We start from the raw sequence: 12,777 nt of genomic DNA, 5'->3' as shown, positions 1-12,777 counted from the left end.
CCATGGCGTAATGAAGAGTTGGACACGACTAAACGACTAAACAACAACAACATAGACTGTTTCATAATTCATGTGGATGAAGAAAATGTTCTGTTGGTGGGTTTTTGTTTTTGTTAGTAGCACCTCATGCACAGATAATACTTTTATGAATTATTCATACATGAATTCATTATCCATATGGAACATTTGGATGTCTCTGCAATGCAAAACTGAGGCATGGCTAATCTGCCTGCTGATTAAACTAGTTCCTTGTGTATTTACCTGTTCTTCTGCTTCATGCAGCCGGGCTTTCCTTGAGGGGTGATGATCAAACCATGTTGATATATTAATCTGATCCACTGGCTTGTGATGCTTTTTTGTACTTGTTTTATAATAATTTTATTGTTGACTTGATGCTTTTAATCGGCATAATATATATCTATTTAAAAATGTTGGTGATACAGTGTTATCTCGGTTTACAAACACAATTGGTTCCGGAAGTCTGTACTTAACCTGAAGCGTACTTAACCTGAAGCAAACTTTCCCATTGAAAGAAATGGAAAGTGGATTAATCTGTTCCAGACGGGTCTGCAGAGTACTCAACCTGAAGCGTACTTAACCCGAGGTATGAGTGTAATTGGTTCCGGAAGTCCGTACTTAACCTGAAGCGTACTGTACTTAACCTGAAGTGAACTTTCCCATTGAAAGAAAGCGGATTAATCCGTTCCAGACGGGTCCGCGGAGTACTTAAACTGAAAATACTCAAACCGAGGCGTACTTAAACCGAGGAATGACTGTATGCACTTTTTTTGCAACAAATATATTTGTGAAGACCTCCGAACACCTCCCTTAATTTCTGGGAAATTTCTTACATTTATATTATCCAGCTGCAAAGTGTGGGATGGAACACTGGGGCAGACAAGTCACAACAGTTCCTAGAGTGTCCACTAAGAGGGACTCACCTGGGGGAACACCTGATTAAGTTCCTGTTCCTCCAGATATACAGATGAGATGGATTAGCTGGCAGACAAAAGCCCCTAGCCAGCAGCCATTCTCTCTCTCAGCCTTTTCTCCTTCAACGGGAACACATCTCCAGAGAATCTCCAGTTAGGATGGTTCTCCTTCTTGGCCTGCTGCCAAGAGAGAGACCAGATGGAGCCTCACTTTACTAAGTAGACTCCAGATGTATGTACTTGTAACTTTTCTACGTAAGCCTGCCTTTCTGAGATTATGCTGTTAACTCAGGATGTCATGTGAGTAAACTCTATCTTATTTTAATACTATTGTGTCGTGTATTTCTTTTAAGAGGGACAAAGGGGATTTGCCAGGAAGTATAATCTTGAAGTATAATATTGTTGTAGAGGTTCTAGCAAACCTAACGCTCACGCTTTGCTGCGCACAAAAGGGGAATGTCACTCTGCTGATATTGGAAGCTTGCTAACACAAGCTTGGATAGGATCTATCTAATAATATATCCTAATCCACATCCCTAACATTTCCACACAAAGTACGTATTTTCCTTCTGAATCAGCCTGGCCTAGAAGTCACTGGTGAAAGAGCCATCACCTAGAATCTTGGACAACATCAGTGATAGCCAACATGGTACCTTCCAGATGTGATTGGACTCGGTCTTTCATCAGCCTTTGCTGGTCGGGGCTGAAAGGAGTAGTACAACAACAACTAGCGGGTCCTTTTCTGAGAGATGTTGTTTGCAGATGACTCGGCCTTGACAGCACTCTCCAAGGAAGTTCTGCAGAGACTCATTAACCGTTTTGCCCAAGCCTGCAGGGAGCTTGGCCTTACCACCAGCCTGATGAAGAACAACATCTTGGGTCAGGATGTCATCAGCACGCCATACATCAGCACTGGTGACCACATACTTGAAGTGGTAGATGATATTCTAGGGTTGCCATATGTCCTCTTTTTGCAGGACACGTCCTCTTTTTCAAAATGAAAGTTGCCATAGCAATCCATAGTTAAAAGTAGAAGTCGGCAAATGTGTCTTCTTTTTTTGCTCTTCAAAATATGGCAGCCCTATTATTATTATCTATCTGTCTCTACCATAACCAGCAAGTTTTCTATCAGCGCTTAACTGGACAAGTGTATTGACAAGGCAACTATGGCAATGGTTTGCTTCTCCAAAAGGGTATGGGAGAATGTGATGCTAGTGACCAATACCAATGAAGGTCTACCAGGCTTGTGTGTTGAGCATGCTCCTTTAGCAAAGTGAGTCAGGCAACCACCAGGAACAATGGCTTCCACGTGCACTGCATCATGAGGATTTTGGGTATCAAATGGGACAGAGTTTCAAATAAATATGTGCTCTCCCAAGCCCACATTCCCAGCACGTTCATACTCCTGTCTCAGTGAAGTCTACACTGGCTTGCTCATGTCCACAGAATGGAAGATGGCAGAATCCCCAAGGATGTGTTTTATGAGGCGCTGGCTTCAGCTACCAGGCCCATTGGCAGATCAAAGTTACAAAGATATCTGCAAATGTGACATGAAGGCTGGCAACATCAACCACGCCATATGGGAATCCTTTGCAGACAACCAAGCCTGGAAATAGACAGGTCATGTATCTGCAGCAGTGACCAGAGGAGGAATGACCGCTGCGACAAGCACAGAGAGAAGAAATGCCATGGTGCATCTGCAGTAGCACAACCAGCCACCTCCATCTGCCCCAGCTGCAACAAAACATGTCTCTCCTGTTTTGACATTAACAGTCACATAACTCTTTGGCTTCACCTCCAAAGGCGTACTCCTCCATTGTCTCCTGGGGCAGATGTATGGCAACAAGAGGCCACCAAGTTGGCAACTCCAAGTCTACGTAATATTCATCCTCTTTATATGTTCCGTGGCCAAGAAGTGACCTGGTAAGAAGATGGTCAAAGCCATAGAATGGCTGTTGCACATTTACTATTGTTTGTTAATCACCAGATAGCTGCCTCCATAGGCTGAAGGATCTGAAAGTGCACAACCAAGAAGCAATGGGATGTATTCAACAGAGCACTCATAGGTTTTCTTTTCTATGCAATTTCCTCTCCCTCTCTTCTCCCTGAGCTCAGTATATTCTGGGAGTTCCTCAACACTTTGTAGTAGATTTGGGGATGGCATGGGGGTGTGCAGGGGATGAAAGGGGGGAGTCCCATTGCACTAATAGTAATCCTTGTAAAACTATTTTGTTGAATAAAGGTAAAAGGACCCCTGACCATAAGGTCCAGTCGTGACCGACTCTGGGGTTGCAGTGCTCATCTCACTTTACTGGCTGAGGGAGCCGGCGTACAGCTTCCAGGTCATGTGGCCAGCATGACTAAGCCACTTCTGGTGAACCAGAGCAGCGCACAGAAACGCCATTTACCTTCCCGCTTGGAGCGGTACCCATTTATCTATTTCCACTTTGACATGCTTTCAAACTGCTAGGTTGGTAGGAGCTGGGACTGAGCAACAGGAGCTCACTCCGTCATGGGGATTCTGATCCACCGACCTTCTGATCAGCAAGCCCCAGGCTCAGTGGTTTAACCCACAGTGCCACACGCGTCCCTTTATTTTGTTGAATACCACCCAATATATTTACTGTGTCTGATGTGTAGCCAGACCCACAGAATTCCAAAACAAAACAAGCAGCACGCAAAGGCACCAGATTCAATCAAGTTTCAATCAAGTATTATTAATCCAAAGAAAAAACAATAAGAGAACCATATACAAGTGGACTTTTGAAGAAATTGGCAGCATTAGCCCATTATCTCTGTTTTTGTTAGACCCACAGAATTAGCAGTGCCTAGGGTCACATCCACACTATAAATTTAAAGCACATGGCTCCATCCAAAAACTTCAAAGAATTGCAGTTCCCTCCCCCCTCACAAAGATACAATTCCCAGCACCCTTAACAAATGACAGTTCCCAGGAATCTGGTGGAAACCCATGAGCTTTAAATATATGGTGCGGATGTGACCTAGATGTTCAAACACATTCCAATGCTCATGTGAGCCATACTGAACCTGGATGCAGCTTTTGGTGCAAATGAGGATGTGAACTAGTGCAATAAGTTGTTAATATGTGACTTGCTGACCAAGCTGAAGCGTGGCATGGAACCACAGCTGAGCTGTGCCATTGGAGGGTGTGGGATCTATGATTGGAAAGTGAGCTTACAAGCAAGTTCCAAAGTTCAAATATATCGAGAAGCACAACTTTAGAGGCCGTTTTTTAAACACCACATTTCGTTTTGAACGCTTCAGAATTTAGTGAGATGAAAGCAACCAACTTCCAAGGTTTATTTGTTATGCTTGATGGCAGAGCAGCTTGACAACACTTTGCAAACTCTTTTCTGCAATGATATTTATGTTTATTTTTTATAGAACTCTCCTGGCACTCTTTGCCAAGGTAGTTCTGAAAAAGGCAAATGCTACTTTGCCTAGTAATTAACTTCCTATAATACAGCACAGTCCATGAATCTATCGAGTGCCCAGAATAGAAGAGAGAAAATTATACATTATCAATTTGCAATAGAGCAACTATAGCGGCATAAAGAACACACATCGGTTTAAAAGCTGGGGGGGAGCACATTTACAGCCAGTGTGTTAATTTGCTCTCTTTTATTATTATGAATCCGGTGCTCATTGCGTGAAATGGAAGGCAAGCCTTTATTGCATCAGTCTGATCTAAAATGGACTAAAAGTAGCCAATCCAGGTTCCTCAGTTAATCCCAACCCACTATAAACACTGTTTTGAAAAAGTAGCTGCCTCGATTCAGTTTCAACAGATATATCCTGCAGTTGTACTTGATTAGGGAGTGAAAGATGAGATTACTTCTATCAGCACCTTTAAAAACCACTTCTTCATTCTTGACACAATTGGCATTATTACATATTGTATCACTGCTGCATTCCACAACTCTTCCAGCTGAGTTGTTAAAAAGTGCTACAACTTGAGCTGAGGGGTCTCCGCACACCACTGGGTGCTTCATGACTTTTGCCTACTACCTCCTGGTGTTCTTTTCTCTGTCCCCAGCCCCCATATTCTTCTTTCAGCTTTTCTTCTGTCAACCTACTGTAATACTGTATAGCCTAGACACTTTCTCCCTAATATCGATTCATCTCCATTCTCTTCTCTTCTCTTTCTTGCTTCCTCATGGTAAAGAGGCCTAACATTTCCCTTCTTTCATTTGGAAATATTGTGGGAAATTACCAGAACCCTTCCCCAACACAGCCATTCTTTATCGTAACCATGTTCAAGAATGTCAATCTTTTTGGAATCCCATATTTCTCCAATAAGAGAGAATTATGTGATATACCTGTGATATACCTGTGATATGAATTTTATGCTTTATAAACCCTCTAGCATCCTTAGAAGGGCAGTCTCAATTTATATAAGGATTTTTGAATGTACTATACTTCAAATAGACTGATTTGGACTCAAATAAAATCACCTTTGCACATCCTTCATGGTGGATCCAAATCTTTTTGGACACAATCCACAGTGCTGGTCTCATAAGGCCTTAAGCAACTTGGGCTTCAATCTTGCACATAGTTAAGCTGTGTAAATACCACTGAAGTGCACTGGATTTAAGCAGCTTAACTGTGAACAGAGTTTTGGATCCTCATTTTAAAGAGCATTTGTTGTCCCGTTGCATTTCCCGAGAGCTCTTTTTTTGAGTTTACCACTCATGTATCAAATTGAGGTGTCATGGTCATGTAGAGAGGCAGCAATAATCACAATAACTTCTCCAGTGAGCTGGATCTTTTCCACAGCCCTAGCCTCAGTATGTTTGGGAAGTGAAGAGATAGATGAGGAATTAGGGAAAGCATTGCAGCTTCCAATGTGAAATTCAACTGAGAGGAATCTCCAAATCATAGGTGGGGGAAATGTGGGCTTTTTTTAAAAAAAAAACCCAGTAGAACACAATCTAAGACATTTGAAAATAACAAAGATGGTGTTAAAGAGCGAGTCTTCGAGGGGAAAGTGCCAGAACAAAATAAAAAGTGGCAGGACCTTGTGCTTTACAGCTTTTTTTTTATTTTGAAAACATGATTTCGGGCATTGAAAGGAAGGTTGTTGTTGTTGTTTTACATAATTGCTTTAGATTTGTTTGTTTTTCTCTCTCCTTTCTTGATTTAGAAATGTCACATGCATTTGACATTCCTGTAATGATAGTCCTGGAAGCCAAGTCTCTGTGTATAAACAGAACTCTTACTGGACAAGCATCTGTTGTTTGTGATACACACAGCTTTGACATGGTGACTTGCAAATGTTAAACTGCCACCTAACTACGTCTTCCTGAAGTTCTTTAACTCCACACCAACCATGCACAGGAGCTGCCTCACCTTTTATTTTCATTTATTCATTTTTATATATAAATTATGATGCTTTTTGGCTGCCGCAAATCCAATGCAGCTCATAAAATCACATAAGTACAATGCTCCGGAATCATCAAATCGGTAGTGATCAGATGATCAAAATGAACAAAGACAGCAGCATTAACCACCTTCATTTTGCTTGAAGTCAGAAAAAGACTGATAAAAACAACTAAGTACGGCTGTATTTTTGTAATATAGCTCTGGAAGAAAAGATAGACTTATAAAAATGGATTTTTAAGCCCCATTTAAAAAATCCACCACACAGAAACCATGCACACCACTGATCAGAGAGCTCAGTGGCTAGGAGCCACCACAGAATAGGCAATGTCTCTCCTGCCAGCCAAGCAGATTTTTTCCCACAGGTGAGGACGCCAGCAGGGTTTCTGAAACAGATCTCAGTTCCGTGGTGAATTTAAAGGTACAGAGATAATATTCACATTGCAACCTGGCAACCCTAGACCAAAATGGGGCTTACAATCCTATGCATGACTAGTCAATGAACTCTCATTGAGGTTTACTCCCAGGTGACTATTTACAGGATTTCAGCCACACCCCATGTTAATGTGAATAGGGATGCAGTTCAGTACGGCTGCAGTTCAGTAGCCAAGAATCTGCTTTGCATTGAAAAAGGTTCCAGATTCATTCTTCAGCATCTCCATCCAGGGCTTGGAATGTCCCCTGCCTGAAACCATGGATAACTTCTGCCTGCCAGTGTAGAAAATACTGGGCTCGATGAACAATATAAGACAGCTGCCTGTTTATGAAACACACCTACTAGTGCATATAGGCCTACTTGAACACATACTTGAGAATAAATGCTTAAGAATAAACATGGATATGGCTGTACTGCTAAAGCATGAGCTGTCCTTATGGGATGTGAAAACACAACTCACCATGTGGACTCAGTCTCAATCCTACCATCTGTGATAGGGAAATAACCACACTGGCCTACCTCACAGGGTTGTTGAGATCATTCGTACCAAAAAGTGTTAGACCTAAAGTAGGTCAAATGCTGAGCATTAATATTTGGACATCAGCATTAGAGGTTACCTATTAGAGGTTACCGCCCACACACTTCTGCTGCGCTTTCCTGCTTGTGTGGTGGCACCTCAGTAAAACCTTGTCTTACTGTTTATAGCAGAATTTTTCCCTGGAGGCAGAGGAAAAGAACAGTAGTCCTAGTCAAATTCCTCAGTCAAGAACTTCTTAATTGCTTGACTGGTTGCACAAGCATTTCGGTTCCTAATATATGCAAACTATTCACATTCTTTCCATATCTCTCCAGCATGGTATAAACTGTGTGTGTGTGTGTGTGTGTGTGTGTGTGATTTCTTCGTGCGAAAATTTCAGCCTGCAACGTCCTCCCTTTATTTGCACCTCCAGCTGACACCAATCATGCCCAGAGTGCCACTCTTACACACTAAAGAAAATTCTCAAACCCTCTTTAAAGCTTCCAGGAACTTTTATCTGTTTCTTAAAGAATGTTTTCCTAACACTACCGTCTATCCAAATTCCTAATAAATGGGAACCAGTTAGCTCATCTGAATCTGGTACATCGGATAACATCTACCTAATAAAACTTGCATTTATTTCCGATAATGAAAAGTCTCAGCCTTTTTCTTTTCCTGCTGATTTGGATATTGTGTATATGATTGTGAATGATATGAAAAGGTGTGGCTATGTATGATGCTCCAGCATTAAGTTTAATCTTGGGAGCTTGCCTTGGGAGTGGGGAACAGGTGGTCAACAGCAAGAGCACACTGCGCAATGAAGATTGTACCAATTTGTTTCCACTACTCCATGATGAAGTCAACCCTTTTACAAGTATAAAGACATCGGGGGGGGATGAGAAACTAATTGAGTTACCTAATGGATCGACTGCTATATCTCCCCATTCTAGGCCAAATTATGTCTGTGTGCCAGTTTATTTTCAATTTCTCATGAAAAGATGGGCTTTTGTTGGCTTACATGAAATTTATAAACACCATTCATATTCCTTTCTTTCGGCTACATGGCTGCATCTAGTTATTGGGGGCGGAGATTAGTGAAAGACGGAAGGGAACGCAATCAAAGAGGAGGAGGAGGAGGAGGAGGAGGAGGAGGAGGAGGAGGAGGAGGAGGAGGAGGAGGAGGAGAAGGAGAAACAATTGTATTAAAGTGGAAGACAATGATTTTAAAAGTGCATAGCCCACTTTTATTCAGTGTCTCCATAGGGTTCACTGTATCATCTATGGTTGAGCAAAAATGCCCTCCCCATGCTGTTTGTGGGCAGCATTTTGACATATATTCATTGGGAGTGGGGGTAAAATTCTCCAGATTATTTTCTCAGGAAGTTTCTGAACATTCGGCTCACCTGGTGTTGAACCTTGTTGATAGTTCAGACTGGGTTGGTGAAGACAGCAGTGGGCAAGGAGAAGAGGACAAGAAGAGATATGAACAAAGCCAATTGATGCTTTCAACATTTAATTAAAATAGTATTAAAACTGGATCCACAGTTGCACCCAAAATTCACAGATTGCCAAATATTCTCCAGGGCAGGATGTGAAATCCTCCACGAGAGGCTTGCCAATTTTTTTTTAAAAAAATTATATATATAAAAAATCCCTCTTCCCAGGAAACTCTAAGAATTGTAGATCTGGGTGGGGGATAGGAGTGTCCTAACAACCCACAGCCACCTTTATAAACTACAGTTCCCAGAATTCTCATGGGGAAGTCATGAGAGTTTAAAGCGGTTATCATAGTGCTTTAAATGTATGATGTGAATGTGACCAATAAGGCCATAGGGATGGGAGGGATTTCATTTCATTTGCATCTTAATACAAGCCTACCTGATTTGAAACAATACTCGAAAAAAGCTCTCCTGCCAAATTTGCATCTCTGCGAGTTTTGCGATGCAGTTCTTCTCCCTACCCACCCACAAAATAGTATAAATTGCAATACACCTACAATACACATTACAATACACAATAGGTATAAATTACAGGAAAGTGTGCATACAACACATACTGTACATGAATGAAAATAACAAAAAAGCACGATAATTGGGGAGTTTGCTTGCAAAAATGTGTATATCAGGGGAAATGCATCTTAAAATGCTGGTGATTTTTGTGGAGTCTCTCCGCCCCCCCCCTTTTTAAAGCAAATCACAAACTGGTGGAGAAATGTGTAGAACTAAACTTAAGAGTGGAGAAAAAAGAAATCAAGAGAAAATAACAACTAGCAAATTCATTAATCGCTCTGAGGCAGGAACAATGGTTAAGTCCAAAAGGCAAATTTATCCTAGGGAGGTTAAGATTCCCCCCTTTGATTTTCTCAAATTCCAGCTGAAGAAGATAGAAAGAAGCATGGGACATCAAAAGGACATAATTTGAGCACCACAGCAATTTGAGCACTTGTTCTAAATCTGTATATTTATAAATGCAACAAATTACAAAGCAGCGGTAAGCCCCCAATGACAATCTCCCAAAAGGTGTGAGAGCAGCCAAATTGGTGACCCTGAGTGTTTAAGGTGTTCTGCCTAGTGTCAACCTGCATATTTGTAAATAGAAATATTGCAAAACACCAGTAAATCGTCAGTGACCTTCTCCTGCATACCTGGAACTTCTTAGCAATAGCAGTCAGCAGGAGTGTGGCGCTTACATGACCTCCCTTCAGTGGAGCTGTCCTCAGCACCACTTTGCCCTTCTCGCTCCTGGTGTCAGCAATGCCAAAGATGCGAGGTCAGATAAGCACTGCCGTTCTGCCCTATCAACCCTTGTTGCTCCTCATCAGTTCAAGAAGCCAGGCAAGCAAAAGAATATTTTGTCTCTATCTCATATACAAACAAATAGTCCCAGCCAGACCTATTTAACATCCTTGTTGGAATACGTGGAAGTCCTTGCAATACCTTGAATAACGGTGTTAAAACACGTACACTCGTGTGATGACAGAGCCCTAGATGTTTAAATACTAGCTCCATTATAAATTAGATATGCTGTTTTCCCCACCCACACTTCAATCCCATTGTAATCATACGCTGACTTGTTTTTAAGTAGCTTTCATTTACCCATTTAAATTACAAAACAGCATCTTCTCTGGCTATGTGACTCAGATTTCATTCATCAAAATGCTCAGGGATCATTATATTTGACTGGCAGCCCACTCAATCTATCACTCTTATGTCAGATGGTGGCTAGCAACTTTATACACCCATATATGCAAGACACCCTTGCCTTCAAATATAATAACATTCTCCTTTGGAAACGCCCTTGTATTCATGCCTCGAAGCATGACTTTTCTCTATGCCATGGTGGAAGCTTGCTTTCATCCCATACAAAAACTTACTAAACTTTCCAGTTGCATAAAGACTGTCCCCTTCTTCATGTCCCATCATTACTATTGTAGGAGACTGTAAATCATTGTAACTGCAGTGGCATGTGGGGTAGGTACTTTCCTACACTGGAGATAATACATAAAACCAGCTGAGAATCCTAGGGTTATACCAGCACAATTGAAGTGGATTGTCAGATGTATTTGAACTGGCACTCTGCAGTTCTGGGCTGCAAGCATCCTTGCAGCTGCTTTCATTTCCCATATTTTTGTGATTAATTCCATTTGAATATAAACTGATTCATCATTTAGGGGAGAAAATAAGTTTTCATGCCACTTATTGTTTCTCTGACATCGTTTTTGCCAGAGGCCATTTGGATGTCACAACAGAGACTATTTTCTCTTGAGTGGGATCATCTTCTTTAAAAAGGCAGAGAAACAGAGATCTGGAGACCTCACCATACAACAATGGGACTCAAGATTGTAGCCTGTTTGCATTTCATTCTTATAATGGTTACAAAAATCTATAGTGACAGAAACCAGGCTCAAACAAGAAGTACATCTGACTGTTGTTAAAAAGAGGGCTTTTTACATGTTGTATGTGTATATATAAATAGAGGGAAATGTGACAGAAGGAAAACATCCAGAAAAAAGGAAAATATTGATAGAAATAAGAGGGTCTTATTGACCAAATATAGTGTATACTGTATTACATTTTTATTACACCAAGGAGCTCAGGGCAGTAGGGGTTTTACATAGATCTTCCTCAATTTGATTTATCTATCACAACAGCTCTTCAAGGCTGGTTATGTGCAGTTTCCCCAAGGACATATGATGATTTGAACCCATCACCCTGGTTGTCATTTGGTATTCAAACTGGTTATCTGTGATGTTTGTATAGCTTTAAGTTAGCCTCTACAAATCACTTTCTCTTTCCTCCTTGAAGGTGAGGTGGGGTTCTTTTAGTACAGACTTTAGGGCTGAGAGCATCCTCACTTTGTATGCAATTTCTCTAGGAGTTGGTGTTTGTCATAGAAGGCTTAGAGGACAAACTAGCTGGAAAGCTAGTTAAGAACTTTGCCTGTCTCTCAAAGGAAGAGAACAGCAGCAGGCAACTCCTGTCTCCTTTTTTAACTGGCAACCATGAACAAAATGCAGTTGTTGAAAGAAGATGTGCCTTTAGGGGTGTGGCTAAAAGTGCAACCCCAATCCCACACATTCTACATGTTTATGCCCTACACATGGGTAACATGTGAACAGGGCTCAAATCTCAAAGCACATAACCACCCATTCCTCAGGACTCCCATTTCTAAGCCAAATAAACATGAATATTTAAACAATTCAAGATGCTGTCTAAAAAAACATTATATGTGTGTGGTGACTCAATTTCTACCACATCCCTTGTTTTCTCAAATGCTTACATGATATCCGTGAAGCAAAATATATAAAAATTATAAAAACACGTACTTAGAAAATGATCCATTATGTCTCTAATTTGCCCATCATTCAAAGCACTCTCTGAGAAACAATGTACTGCTGAGTTCCAAGAAAAGAAAGCTATTAAGGCATACTGTTGGATAACAGCAAGAGTCCCTACGCCTCCTTCACCCTCCATTAATGAATTATGAAAGACCCAGACCAAAATTGGGAGAAGCATTGAGAAGAATGAAAGCAGATGGCAACACCAGCTTGCTTCCATCTCTGACCCCAGCAATCTGCAAAAGGACTGGGTATCAGAGTATCTCAAACCTCAGGAGGCAATCGGCAAGCAGGAACTTCAGCTGATCAAAGAAGCATCTCATATGGCATGGTGTTTTTTCCTCCTGTGCCACTCTATTAAAAGTGCATACAGTGGTACCTCGGTTTAAGTACACAATTGGTTCCGGAAGTCTGTACTTCACCTGAAGCGAACTTTCCCATTGAAAGTAATGGAAAGTGGATTAATCCATTCCAGACAGGTCCATGGAGTACTCAACCTGAAGCGTACTTAACCCAAAGTATGAGTGTAATTGGTTCTGGAAGTCCGTACTTAACCTGAAGCGTACTTAACCTGAAGCAAACTTTCCCATTGAAGGTAATGGAAAGTGGATTGATCCATTCCAGACGGGTCCACGGAGTATTTAAACTGAAAGTA

The sequence above is a fragment of the Zootoca vivipara genome, chromosome 8 (assembly GCF_965207765.1).
Source record: "Zootoca vivipara chromosome 8, rZooViv2.hap1.1, whole genome shotgun sequence".
In the NCBI taxonomy this organism is placed as follows: Eukaryota; Metazoa; Chordata; class Lepidosauria; order Squamata; family Lacertidae; genus Zootoca; species Zootoca vivipara.
This window is presented reverse-complemented; position numbering follows the sequence as displayed.